Source organism: Balearica regulorum, chromosome W, assembly GCF_011004875.1.
Source record: "Balearica regulorum gibbericeps isolate bBalReg1 chromosome W, bBalReg1.pri, whole genome shotgun sequence".
In the NCBI taxonomy this organism is placed as follows: Eukaryota; Metazoa; Chordata; class Aves; order Gruiformes; family Gruidae; genus Balearica; species Balearica regulorum.
Window position 1 is genome coordinate 22,598,006 of NC_046219.1, and position 14,531 is coordinate 22,612,536.

The 14,531-nt window shown below is 42.3% G+C and overlaps 1 protein-coding gene across 1 annotated transcript in view; it reads right to left on the reverse strand.

Annotated features, from left to right (window-relative positions):
- Positions 1 to 2,323: 2,323 nt before the first annotated feature.
- The window catches only part of LOC104638526 (CUGBP Elav-like family member 4), a 396,138-nt gene continuing 383,930 nt past the window's right edge, over positions 2,324 to 14,531 (reverse strand). The window contains exon 11 of the mRNA XM_075739073.1: positions 2,324 to 2,394. The gene's annotated coding sequence lies outside the window, so the exon portion shown is untranslated. The remainder of the gene's footprint in view (positions 2,395 to 14,531) is intronic.

Genomic DNA, 14,531 nt, shown 5'->3' on the forward strand with positions numbered 1-14,531 from the left:
AGAAGAAATTGAACCTCATCTCTGGAGACTGCTGAATTTCACAACCTTGTCCCAAAGCAGCAAAAGGAGCAAGGTCCCAAGCTTTGACCTCTATACTTATCAGTGTGAAAACCACATGAGTGTGAAATAAAACAGCAGGCTTCAAATGGGAGCTACAGTGACTCTAATTTGTATGTACCATTATTTAATCTTCTAACCTATGAGGTTTAAGGTAAACCACAGTGGAATATCAAGCAGACATTAAATGAAACAATATGTCATTAATCCAATCCAATGAGATATGTTTTACATAACAAAGGGATTTGTTCTGATACTCAAACAATGTATATTTATGAAAGAGTCGAAACAGATTCATTTTGTTCTCAAGGCAAACACATTAAGGAAAGCCATCAAGAAGTAAAGAATATGGCTTTTTTTTTTTAAATTGCTTTATTTAGGGCTAAGCTGGAAAGCGTCATTCAATAATTACAGATGATTACAAGGAGTTTTAGGGAATTGAGAGTGAAAGAGCAGTTGTATGAAACTGTAGCTGCGTTACACATCTGTACTTCCTAGCTGTGGGCTCAGTCTGGCTCTCCTTACTCAGGCAAAATACCCACTACATCCCAGTAGGAGTTCTGGCAGAGTAAGGACTGTAAGATTAGGCCCAATAGGAAATTAAAATTAAAGTTAAAAAAAAAAAGAGAAAGGAAAACAGTTTGAGATCAAGATAAAAAAATACTAAGAAAAACAAACAAGAACATTAAAACAGAGTAAAACCAAATAATCAGAAACAATTACCACACTGCTCAATCAATGCAAACAAGTGTGAATGATGTAAATAAATTTTTAAGATTGTGAAAATAAATTATATTAAATATTATATACTTTATATGTTTTCTTAAATAATTCATTGTTTTTGGAGTCAGCTTTTTTAAAGCAATGTCTTATTTTTTAATTGCTCTGAAGTCATTTACCAAAGATAAATATTGTGCTTTCATTAAATAGTTTTCCTTGTTTTTTCTCTATCAATCATAACAATTAAAAGTCCTACAAAATATGCAAATTTATTTACAGAAAAACAGAGCCAGCATCTTTTTTTTTTAAACATCACCCTGTTTTTCAAAATTCCTTGAAAACAGTTTCAGAAATTTTTCAGAGATTTTTTAAATTTTATTTTTTGTTTTTATTTTTTATGTTATTTTTTTTCTTTTTTAAGAATAAGGTTCTAGGCTAACCCCTTGCCCTGAAGGTTGATAGAGCAAATATGGAAGCTACTGAAGCATAGGATGATGGGAATTTTGCAGACAGCAGATCATGAAGACATGAAGCATTTAGCTGTGTTTTGTTGTTCAGGTTAGAACTAACGTCTGATAAAAAGACAGCTGTTTTTTTTTCCCATTTGCATTGTCTACAGAATCAAGTTTTGTTTTGTTTATTTTTTTAATAACTGGAATGCTTGCAGTCAGAAAAGCTGCCAAAATAGCCATTTCTCTCCTTTTTCTCCTCGATAAACAACAGCATCCAACAGCAATTGGCAGAGTAGGAATTTATGCTCAATCTAAACTCTACAAAACTTACAGTTCTACATAATCTTTGTTTTTAGCATTAACACTAACTTTTATGTAGCATTTTTTTTGCTTTTTTGTTTTTTATGTTGTCTAATTTTTTCTATTTAAACTTTCCTTTTTTAAATTCTGTACAACTATTAGGATTTTAAATGGGGAGAGTTAGAAGCATTTACAATCCTTTTTTGTTTTCCATTTAATATCAACCATCTTTCCTTTTTCTTCTCTATGCCTTTTTATGTATTCATGTATGTATTTATTTACTTTTTCGCTTTTCACAGATATCCATCTTACCTGCCTTTAACAGCGCAATCCTTACATGTTATACAGAAAACCATATGAAAGCTTCATAGATTCTAATTAATGTATAACCAAAGAACCTCCCAAAGTATCAAAGAACTATTATCTTGCCATTTTAAAAGCATTTAAGCATTTTTTAATTTTATTTTTACATATTTCATATAATCACTCTCAAAAACTGTTTTAGGAACAGCTCAGAGAAAAGGAAAGAACTTCCATATTTTCCATACAGCTACAAGTCTGCAGTAAAAAGTTTTGTCCTTTGGTCCCTATATACCTAAGGAATGACAGAAAAAGATGCTCAATAACTGTTACCATGGGTCATACATGGTAACTACATCCTTGGTGGCAAACAGGCCCTCCTTTGTCAGCATCCAGGTTTGCATCTCCTGTTTGAAGAAAAGCTGCTGTGGTGATATCAGTGTCTGTTCAGAGATCCTGGTTGATAATGTTCCTGTTCTGAATTTACTTATGTGTTTGGTTGTTTTCAAGTGCATGTCCTTCGAAGTCAGCAGATGTGACACTTTTCTTGAAGACATGTTACAGTCTAAACAATTGGACAGAGAATAGATCTGAAGTCTTCACCTTGATTTGCTGATATGTCAAAGGTATAATCCAACAGTTCCCTTTTTTTAATATATATATATTTCTTTTTTTCTAAATGTGACCCATTCACTTGCTGCCCTAAAAAAATGAAGATCATTCATTGCAAATTAAATCAGAAAGGGGAGGGGGAAGTAGGGAAGATGGGAGGTATTTGGGACAGGGGGGAAAACAGACCTAAAAATGAAATTTAAATAAAAGCCTGTTATTTTGGGCCCAATCCTGCGAGGAGCCAACCAAGAGCCTATGGGTCAGGATTAAAGGGAGGGCTGGGGCAGGGGACATCATAGCAGGGGTCTGCTACAGGCCACCTGACCAGGGAGACTGAGCAGATGAAGCCCTCTATAGGCAGATAGGAGTAGCCTCACGCTCACAAGCCCTGGTCCTTATGGGGGACTTCAACCACCCCGACATCTGCTGGAGGGACAACACAGCAGGGCACAAGCAATCCAGGAAGTTCCTGGAATGTGTCAAGGAAAGCTTCCTTCTCCAAGTGATAGAGGAGCCCACGAGGAGAGGTGCCATGCTGGACCTTATTCTCACCAATAAGGAGGGCCTGGTAGGGGATGTGAAACTCAAGGGCAGCCTTGGCTGCAGTGACCACGAAATGGTGGAATTCAACATCCTCAGGGCAGCAAGGAGGGCGCACAGCAAGCTCTCTACCCTGGACTTCAGGAGAGCAGACTTTGGCCTCTTCAGGGACCTGCTTGGTAGAATACCATGGGACAAAGTCCTGGAGGGCAGAGGGGCCCAAGACAGCTGGCTAATATTCAAGGGTCACCTCGTCCAATCTCAGGAGCGATGCATCCCAACAAAGAGGAAGTCAGGCATAAACACCAAGAGGCCCCCATGGATGAACAAGGAGCTCCTGGGCAAAGTCAAACAAAAAAAGGAAGACTACAGAGGGTGGAAGCAAGGGCAGGTAGCCTGGGAAGAGTACAGAGAAACTGTCCGAGCAGCCAGGGAGCAGGTTAGGAAAGCCAAAGCCCTGATAGAAATTAGTCTGGCCAGGGATGTCAAGGGCAACAAGAAAAGCTTCTATAGGTATGTTAGTGATAAAAGGAGGACAAGGGAAAATGTGGGTCCCCTCCGGAATGAAACGGGTGACCTGGTTACCCAGGATATGGAGAAGGCTGAGGTACTCAACGACTTCTTTGCCTCAGTCTTCACTGGCAAATGCTTGAGCCACACTGCCCAGGTGTGCACAGAAGGCAGGGACTGGGAGAATGCAGAACCGCCCACTGTAGGAGAAGATCAGGTTCGAGAATATCTAAGGAACCTGAAGGTGTACCAGTCCATGGGACCTGATGAGATGCATCCGCGGGTCTTGAGGGAACTGGTGGATGAAATGGCCAGGCCACTCTCCATCATATTGGAGAAGTCCTGGCAGTCCTGTGAAGTTCCCACTGACTGGAAGAGGGGGAACATAACCCCCGTTTTTAAGAAGGGTAAAAAGGAAGACCTGGGGAACTACAGGCCGGTCAGTCTCACCTCCGTGCCTGGCAAGATCATGGAGCAGATCCTCCTGGAGACTATGCTCAGGCACATGGAAAATAAGGAGGTGATTGGTGACAGCCAACACAGCTTCACTAGGGGCAAATCATGCCTGACAAATTTGGTGGCCTTCTATGATGGGGTTACATTGTTGGTGGATAAGGGAAGGGCAACTGACGTCATCTACTTGGACTTGTGCAAGGCATTTGACATTGTCCCGCACGACATCCTTGTCTCTAAATTGGAGAGATATGGATTCAATGGATGGACCACTTGGTGGATAAGGAACTGGCTGGATGGTCGCACTCAAAGAGTTGTGGTCAACGGCTCAATGTCCAAGTGGAGAATGGTGATGAGTGGTGTTCCTCAGGGGTCGGTACTGGGACTAGCACTGTTCAACATCTTTGTCGGCGACATGGACAGTGGGATCGAGTGCACCCTCAGCAAGTTTGCCGACGACACCAAGCTGTGTGGTGTGGTCGAGACGCTGGAGGGAAGGGATGCCATCCAGAGGGACCTTGACAGGCTGGAGAGGTGGGCCCGTGCAAACTGCATGAAGTTCACCAAGGCCAAGTGCAAGGTCCTGCACGTGGGTCGGTGCAATCCCAAGCACGACTACAGGCTGGGCGAGGAATGGATTGAAAGCAGCCCTGAGGAGAAGGACTTGGGGGTATTGATTGATGAGGAGCTCAACATGAGCCGGCAGTGTGTGCTTGCAGCCCAGAAAGCCAACTGTGTCCTGGGCTGCATCAAAAACAATGTGACCAGCAGGTCGAGGGAGGTGATCCTGTCCCTCTGCTCGGCTCTTGCAGATCAGAATTTTGCTTGGCTGAGTTTTGTAGTGTGAAAGGCATCAAGAAAGAATTGTTCTATATTTTAATGGGATGCGTGTATGAACTTTCTGTGGAGACATAGCTGCCAATAATATCTACTCCTTTGTGAATGTCAGAAAATAGGACTTTGAACAGGCAATTTATAGAAGGTTAAACAAAAGAAAAAACTGATAGAATAAACTTGTTTCAAAATAAATGTAAAGCTATCATTTCTTAAATAAAGAAGTTATTTAAAAAAATGTAATCACGATCCGACTAGGCTTGACATTTAAGTAGGCTACTTAATCATTAAGGATTAGCTCTTCTTTCTTTCTAGCAAGCATGTTCTTTTTATACACTCAGTGATTTATTACATCAAGAAACTTAGAATCTGCAAAAGCTCCACTCTGGTGGAAATGTTTCATGTGGAATATCAATCCATGCTGGCAGGTTTTCACACTGTTGGTTCAACAAACAGCAAACTGTACACAGCAGTCTAAACAATTACACCACCAAAAATAATAATAGAATAAAAAAATAAAAAACACTCATCAAGGACCCTTTTTCAGTTGTAAACAAAAAGAAGCATTTTGCTTTTTGATCTGGATGGGGTTTTTTTTCCCACTCAATCCCTCCTTCCCCCTGAGCAATTAATTTTGGCTGGAGTTGCTGTAATACAGAATCTTAGAATTAGGAATTCTTGAAAAGACATACAATGAGGTTTTTCTTGGGGTTGCTTTTTTTGGATTGCTGTAGTTTTCAAACTACTGTTACTATCATTACTCTTTTTTTGTTTTGTTTTGTGTTTATTTTAATTTTTAGAGAGTGATTTGAAATATCCTAATGGAAAAAAAGTGTCAATTGAAAAAGGCCCCCAATTCTCTGGAAAAAAAATAAAATCACAAGATTTTCAGTGCAAAAAAAATTAACCACACTTTTTATTGTCTCTTTTTTTTTTTCCCCAAATTATCTGTAGTTATAACAATCCCATTTTTTCTAAAGAATTAGGAATCCATCTTATTTTTTCCTTCTATGTGACATCTAAAGAAAGAAGCATAAAATGCTGATGAAAAATCAAACAACAAATAAAGAAACCACTGCAAGCACCAAAAACAAAACAAAACAGAGCACAGCAAAAAAATTGTGGCAGCACAAAGTCAAAACAGGCACATGTGATCATGACTGGCCAATCATCAACTGATACAACATTCAAGAAAAATGTTTCAGTCACGGCACCTGCACGAAACTTGATGGCATGTCATGCAACCAATTCTTAGCTTGTTACATGACGCCATCATGTCAAACTTTCAACTTCGAGTTGATTTGAACTTACAGCCTGGGGGACTGTATTCCCCACTTTCATGTCATTACATTTTGGATTTGACTGGCTCTTGGTTGGTTTTGTTGGAATTTGATTGAATGACAAAAGAAGAAAAAAAATTTATTTATTTATTTTTATATAGTATGGAAAAAGGGAAAAGTGGGGAAAGAAGCTATATAAAAATAATAATTTAAAAAGTTACAAACAGCATCAGTCAAAAAGATCTAATGGAAATACTTGCCATTAAACTATAGAAAATGAAAGAAGAAGGAGAGCAAAACTAACTGAACAGAAAGCAAAGAAAGGAAGAAGACAAGACAGAAAGGAGGAGGTATAGCCAGAGACACACATGTTAAATACACACTTAAATGTAGACACACGGTCAACAGTGAATGGGAACAGAGTTATTGCAGTGGCTGTTGAGGAGTGCATGCACTGAATGAATAGCGCAGACACAGATAGGTTTGCAAAATCTGGAAAATAAATACATTCACTGCTGACCCGAATGCTTTTGTTAGCACTAGCCTTTCCCACACCACTCCCAGCATCTTGGGCTTTACTGGATGGCTAGCCAAAGTCCTCCAAGAGTCTTTCCATTTCCTCGAATGGACTCTGGAGCAGGTACCATTCTAATTCTAATTCTTTAGATGGGGGGGTGTGTGTGGGTAATAGACTGAGAGTTGCTTTGGCTACTGAGAATAGTAATAATAAAAGAGTAACTACTGCTGGTTGCTGCATGTCCGTTTAGCGGTTCACAGGATGGCAGACTCTGAAACACATCAATGCTGGTATGGCAAGGGAAGCAGACTTGTAGGAGGGCTCGGATGCTGTGATGGTCCTTAAATCAGCATCATTAGAAGAAGGACAATTTCTCCTTTGGTGTTTGGCTCTGGACAAAGAAAAAAGAAAAAAGAAAAAAGAAAAAAGAAAAAGAAAAAGAAAAAAAGAAAAAAGAAACTGCCAGGAGCTGGTTGCTACAATCTCCAGAAACATCTTGATCCTTTCCTACAAAGGAAAATGTTGCTTTATTGGCCCAGGGAGTTTTGCCTCAGTAAACATTAAAAATTATTGCACACAATGATATACTTTCAGTCAGCAACTCTGCACCCTGTTCTTCAGGTATTGCCTTTCTAGCCTCTTGGCAGGGCTCATATCTCTCCTCCCAGACTATTTCTGAAAAGACACTGCACACGGCTGAAATTTCATTTTGCGTTTGGCTAGCACAAGAATATTGTTGGCAGTTCTCATCCTGAAGTCGTGCATGCTGGCTAGAGAAAAATCTTTCTCTGGCTTTTTTTTTAACTGTTTCTATATTTTTTTCTGAGCTGAAACATGCTTTCTGGCTATAGTAGTTATGCTCAGCTGACAAGAGATGATGCTGAACTAAACCCCGATCTGAGCACTGGCTTCAGCTCCACACTTTTCCCACAGTTGGCTGCTGTCTTGGCTGGAGCCGACTCCTTCTTGATGGCCTGGCCCCAATGCTCTGCCCTTTGATGAGCTGGAAGCGTCAACCCAAGCTTCCTAGAGTTTGAGTGAAGGCAATAGACTGGTACCCCCAAGGCAGATGATAGAAGATCTGGATCTACCATTATTGCACAAGCCAAGAGGGAGAAAAATGTCTTTTTGAAGATGGCCCAGGGTAGAGCTGTTGTTATTTGTGTCACTAGGTAACCAAGGACAAGTAGCATCAGCTGCACAGGTCCAGGCTGTGCATGAGGAAGAGGAAAAGGCCTCTAGCATCCTCCTTACCCCTCAGGGCTTTCTGGCTCTGTCATATCACAAGAAAAAGAGCAGGTGGGGGAGGAAGGACAGCTGGCAGTACCATCATAGCAAGACATGACTCTTTCCTTACCTCAGCCATGCCAGCAGCATGGGTTAGGCTTTACAAGGAAAAGGGCTAACAGGCTTTGCTCCCCTGAATGGAGCAAGGTGGCAACGGGAATGGGAGAGATCTAGTGGAACAAATAATATCCTGCTATATACCTGGGAAGTGGCAGCAATACACATCTCCTGTCTGGGGTTGGAGTATGGGATGGCACTGGCTGCAGGGTCAGGGGTGGCAGAACTGTGGGTAATGTGTATGCATGTGGATGCTAGTCCCAGGCAACTCTCAAGCTCAGGAGAGGTTCTTTGATGTAACCTGGACTGGGAAAAACATTTTCCCTTATGAGTGGAGCAGGAAGGACCAGGTTAGTCTGCCAGTGACCACTGGATTTGGAGTGGGTACTACCATCCCTCTGCCCATCCTACACACACTCAAACGCTGGATACGATGCACGCACGCACACACACAGACACAAATATATACAGGTGAAGGATTAGGACTCTCTGAGGCTAAAAGAACAAAAAAAAACCCCAAAAAATGCCAACCCAGAAAATACACTTTCACATGAAAATCACATGTGGTCATCCTGTCTGCCTAACTTGGTCTATATTTCAACCACCAAATGAAGCAGTCCTTCTAAAGCAGGGATCTACAGCATCTATCTAGTCAGTGGAGAGGAGAAGACCCTTAGATGGTCTCTAGGGACATATCCTGCCCACACAGCTGATGTACCTGAGTTTAGGCAATGTTTGTAATAAGCAGTAATATATGTAGGTCGATTGAGATGAAACAGGCTTTCAAGTGCAGAATCCCTTTTTCACATCTTAAACTTGGGCAGACAGACTTTCCCTCTGGAGGTCTACAGAGGCTTCGTGGCTGGTGCCATTGTGAGGGTTTTGACTTTTATGACAATGGGACATTCTTTGATGACTATAACCTGTTAGGGAGGGATGGGATCCACCTGTCTAGAAGAGGCAAGGGAATCTTTGGCTGCAGGCTGACCAACTTGGTGAAGAAGGCTTTAAAATGAAGGACTCAGGGAGTGGGGACCAAAGTGGCAATGCTCATGCCATCACATCCAACTGGGGAATAAGCCAGGCCAACCAGAGCAGCAAAAAATGTTCCTTAGCTGCATACCAACTATTTCAGGAGCTTGAATCGATGAGCCCTGACAATATCCACCTGAGGGTGTTAAGAGAGCTGGCTGATGTCATTGCGCAGCTGCTCTCCATAATCTTTGAGAAGTTGTGGAGATCAGGGGACATCCCAGAAGACTAGAAGAAGGCTAATGTCATCCCCATCTACAAGAAGAGCTCAAAGGAGGCTCTGGGAAATTATAGGCCCATCAGTCTTACTTCAGTCCCTGGGACAGTTATGGAACGAATCCTCCTAGGGGCTGTCACAAGTCAAATGAAGCACGTGATTGGGAAAAGCCAGCACGGATTCACCAAGGGCAAATCATGCTTGACAAACCTGATATTGCCTTCTACAACAAAGTAACCTGCTCGGTTGATGTGGGGCGAGCAGTGGACATTGTCTACCTGGATTTCTCCAAGGCTTTCGATACGGTTCCCCACAACCTCCTCCTAGAGAAACTGACGTGTTATGGTCTAGACAAGTGGTCCGTGTGATGGGTGGGGAACTGGATGACAGGCCACACCCAGAAGGTGGTGGTAAATAGCTCTTTTTTGATCTGGCAACCTGTCACAAGTGGGGTCCCCCAGGGATCAATACTGGGCCCAATACCGTTTAATATCTTCATAAGTGATCTGGATGATGGAATCAAGTGCACCCTGATGAAGTTTGCAGATGATACCAAACTGAGTGGGGAAGTAGACACTTTGGAAGGGAGAGCCACCCTGCAGGAAGACCTAGATAGGCTGTGGGCTAACAAGACCCTCATGAATTTCAACAAGGGCAAGTGTAAGGTCTTGCACCTGGGAAAACATAATCCAGGAGTGCAGCACAGACTGGGATCCACCTGGCTGGAGAGCAGCTCTGTGGAGAGGGACCTGGGGGTCCTGGTGGACAACAAGCTCAATATGAGTGAACAGTGTGCTGCAGCAGCAAAGACAGCCAACAGGATGCTGGGTTGCATCAACAAGGGCATCACCAGCAGAGATAAAGAAGTCATTATCCCACTCTACTCAGCGCTTGTCAGGCCACACCTGGAATACTGTGTTCAGTTTTGGTCCCCACTATACAAAAAAGATGTGGACAGGCTGCAGAGGGTCCAGAGAAGGGCCACCAGGATGATCAAAGGACTGGGAAGCTTGCGGAAAGGCTGAGAGAATTGGGTTTGTTCAGCCTTGCGAAAAAAAGGCTTAGGGGACACATCATCATTTTCCAGTACTTAAAGCGTGGCTACAAAGAAGATGGAGACTCCCTTTTTAGAAGGACTGACATGGAAAAGATTAGGGGTAATGGGTGCACGTTACTCCTGGGGAGATTCTGATTGGACACAAGAGGAAAATTTTTCACAATGAGAACAATCAGCCATTGGAATAATCTCCCCAGGGAAGTGGTGGATTCCCCAACATTGGACACTTTTAAGATTCAGCTGGACAGGGTGCTGGTCCATCTTGTCTAGGCAGAGCTTTTGCTAAGAAAGGTTGGACCAGGTGATCCTTGAGGTCCCTTCCAACCTGGGATGCTATGATTCTATGTTATAATGAGGAGCTTGAGTGATTAGCTGTGAAGGAGACCTACAGTGTAGGTCTATAACATCAGGGGAAATGAATCTCAGTCAAAGCCTCAGTTAGACCAAACATAACTTTAGTCATGTCCTTGTAACCTGTGCTGTCAGCATAGTAGTCCTAATGCTACAATGTCCTAGTCCTAATCCTGTCTCTGTTACAGGAAAGCTTTTAACAGCAGCTTCTGCCCAGACTGTAGGGATCAGCTCTGCAGTGAGACATTCACTGCCCATGTTTAAGCCAGAGCAAGATTTACTTCCCCCAGAAGTCTTTGACTTGGACTCATCCCTTTCAAATATACACACTCAACTTAGGAGTCCATTTACTCTAAACTCTTCAAAGTCAATGGAGGTGATTCTGCTTAGCTAAGACATGAATGTGACTTGAAGTTGTCTCTTTTACTCTCCAAAGATTAGAAAGGAAATCTGAAGTCACTCATTTAGGCCAAGTGAGCAAACTATGGAAAGTTGCTCTGTGGCAGCTTTCTTCCCCTGTTTCCACATAAGTAACTGCATGCGTCATTATCCCAGAACAGACATCATACCTTCCTTCCCCACTGTCTACATACATGGCTGTGCTAAAGAGCAATGATATCCCTTGCAACTGATTCTAATTTTTCAGCTCTTCATCTATGTTTCTTTTGCTCTACATAGGGCTGAGTCATTGCTCAGACCTGACAGCCATACATGTGGGGCTCTGGAGATAGATAGACTAGGATGTACTGCCAAGACCACTGGATCATTTTCCAAGGACAGATTTACCAAAGGATCAAGAACAGCATGCCAAGGCAGCTTTGGTCCCATTTACACCACCAGCCTGGTGGATAGTTATGGCCTGAATTAGGGTCTGTGCATAGCAGGAAGGATTCTACCCCATCTGTTGCTGGTGCTAATGGCAAACTGCTCTGGCTTCAATGAGAGAAGGATCGCTACTCTTGCTAGTGTGACAAAGTCAAGCTGTTACATGGAGCAAGATTTGTGTCCATCTGTAGAACAAACTTTTGAAAGCGAGAAGGACAGGCCTTTCCCAAAGGCTTTATGAACTAAGAAAGTGCAGATGATCTTCTTTAAAAGTACACAGCTCCTGTGCTCTGTGACATTCACCATATAGTCTAGGGACTTCTAGGCTTGTGCAGCATCTTGCACACGCCTCTCAGGTCATCTACCTGCTGTCAGGGTATGAATGTATCTGCTAAGGTTGCAAATGCAACCAGCTACGTGTCCAAGATTGCTCTGTCTTCACAGTACCTCAGAATTGACCCAACACTGCCTCCATCATGGTGGGCTACCAGGTTGAATTTCTTCCTCCACTGCATAAATCTACTGCCTCCTAGTCCTCATTTCTACTGTGTCCTACTGCCTAGTCCTTCTTATCCAAGTCTCCATGGATCATCTTCTTTATCCCTTTTTCTGTGCTGTATTGGAGGCAAGGAACCTCTCCCTGAAGAAACTCAAAGGCCATCACTACTTCCAGCACCAAAGTGGCAACGTCCTGTGCTTACACCTAAGCCCCTGTCATGGCTGAACATTGCTCGTGTGCCCACCACATATGTAGACTTCTTTACCTTTATGCAATACACAGTAGTCTCTGTTTACACACACGTGTGTTTGCAAGTCCATCCAAAACTGCAGTCAGGATCCTGTCCTTCCATCTGCTGGACTCTGTGTCCAAGCATAGCTATAGCAAGACAGTGGAGATATTTTTCCTATGGGTGACAGATCTTTACAGCTATCGCCTCTGAGGCTGATGAATATTATTAAAATTCCAACCCATGTTTTTCTCCCTTGCCTTTCTTCTTGTTTCTATAGCATTTTCTCTCTCTGTTTTATGCTGCTGCACCAACTTTCTTTCAATGCTGGATAGCTCTGCTTTCCCTCTGCCTCAGCCCTCCTCTTCACCATACCCTAATACTAACCCACACAGATCTGTTCTATGGCCCCTGTCTGGCCAAGGTGGAGAAAGGAGGCAGGGCTCTCCAAAACGGGCTCTATCCCTGCAACAACTGCTGCTAAGGCTGTTGTGGGGAGTCCAAGATTAGGAGTCCAAATGTCTTAGAGCAGGAAGGGCAGTGTGGTGAAGAAGACTTTGCAACCATTCTGGGATTAAATGAAGCCTGATCATTCACCTGGACTTTTGGGGTGCTATTCTTAGGAAGAAAAGAAAAAAAGAATGTGGGTTTTTTTTCAGATGCTTCAGTTCTAACATCTGAAGGTTAAAAAGGAGACAGATAGTATATATGAATCTTTATACACATGAATATGCACACATACATATGTATATGCAGAGGTACTATATATTCATACGTATCAACAGAGACAATTACACATATACAGAGAAGCTAATGTGATCTAATAGAGAAATGGGAGTCCAGCATTTTGAATGCTAATGTTTTCTGTAAGTTTTTTGTTGTGTTTTTGTTTGGGGTTTTTTTTTTCAAAAATGCTTCATGGCCCTGCCTCATTTTTCCCATTTATAAATTAAAGGTGACAATAAAAATTAGCTCTTAAATTGTAATGCCCGTCTTTCAAATAATCATATGACTTATTATGCAATGTTGTTACTAGGATTGTTCTCATTTAACTATGTTACATTAAGAGATGGTTGAAAAATGACAATTATTTTCCAGGGGAAAATTTTAATTATTTTGTCTTTCTTTTCTGTGAATATTTTAGTTAAAAAAAATCAAAACAAATCTGAGGTGGGGGAGGTGGCCAGAGGAACAGATTAATTTTTGTCTTTTTTCAATCAATCTGAACACCAGTCCATTGTTAACAGGAGTTTAATTTTTTGAAGGTCAAAATTTTTAATCAAGACAGTTTTGTTTTCTGTGCTGTTGTATTTCTTTTTTTTTAAGCTACTAGAATGAAAGTTTGCTGCAGAAACACCGAGTTGGGTCAAAATATCACTTTCTGGTCACTCCTTCCTCCCAAAGCCTGTTTGATGAAAAAATGTCAAGCAGCAATATCTGTGTCACCTCTGATTTATCTATTTTTTGAGAGCCATTAGTCTCAAGCAGTTGATGAAAAAGCACCACAACGGAGCGGCCGCTCCTGGAGAAGCCAGCCCAGATGGTCAGAAAAATGTTACTGGTTCACCATGCGGTGTTGCATGACGTGTTATGGTCTAGACAAGTGGTCCGTGTGATGGGTGTTTAATACCAATACCGTTTAATATCTTCATCCCAATACCAATACCGTTTAATATCTTCATAAGTGATCTGGATGATGGAATCAAGTGCACCCTGATGAAGTTTGCAGATGATACCAAACTGAGTGGGGAAGTAGACACTTTGGAAGGGAGAGCCACCCTGCAGGAAGACCTAGATAGGCTGTGGGCTAACAAGACCCTCATGAATTTCAACAAGGGCAAGTGTAAGGTCTTGCACCTGGGAAAACATAATCCAGGAGTGCAGCACAGACTGGGATCCACCTGGCTGGAGAGCAGCTCTGTGGAGAGGGACCTGGGGGTCCTGGTGGACAACAAGCTCAATATGAGTGAACAGTGTGCTGCAGCAGCAAAGACAGCCAACAGGATGCTGGGTTGCATCAACAAGGGCATCACCAGCAGAGATAAAGAAGTCATTATCCCACTCTACTCAGCGCTTGTCAGGCCACACCTGGAATACTGTGTTCAGTTTTGGTCCCCACTATACAAAAAAGATGTGGACAGGCTGCAGAGGGTCCAGAGAAGGGCCACCAGGATGGTCATCACCTTGCACATCACAAAGACTAGTTAAAATTTCAGTTGCTTTTCTGGATCTCTCCTTTAGTTGCATGGACAATGTAAGTAATTTTTTCTAAAATTGCGGCAAGGGATTTTTGCTTGCTATTTTGTGCATGTCTAAGGAAGCTTAAGCATATTCATTGCAATGCTTTAATTTTCTTCTTATAAAGAACCTCCTGGAGAGATCAGATCTGTAGTTGGAGTAAA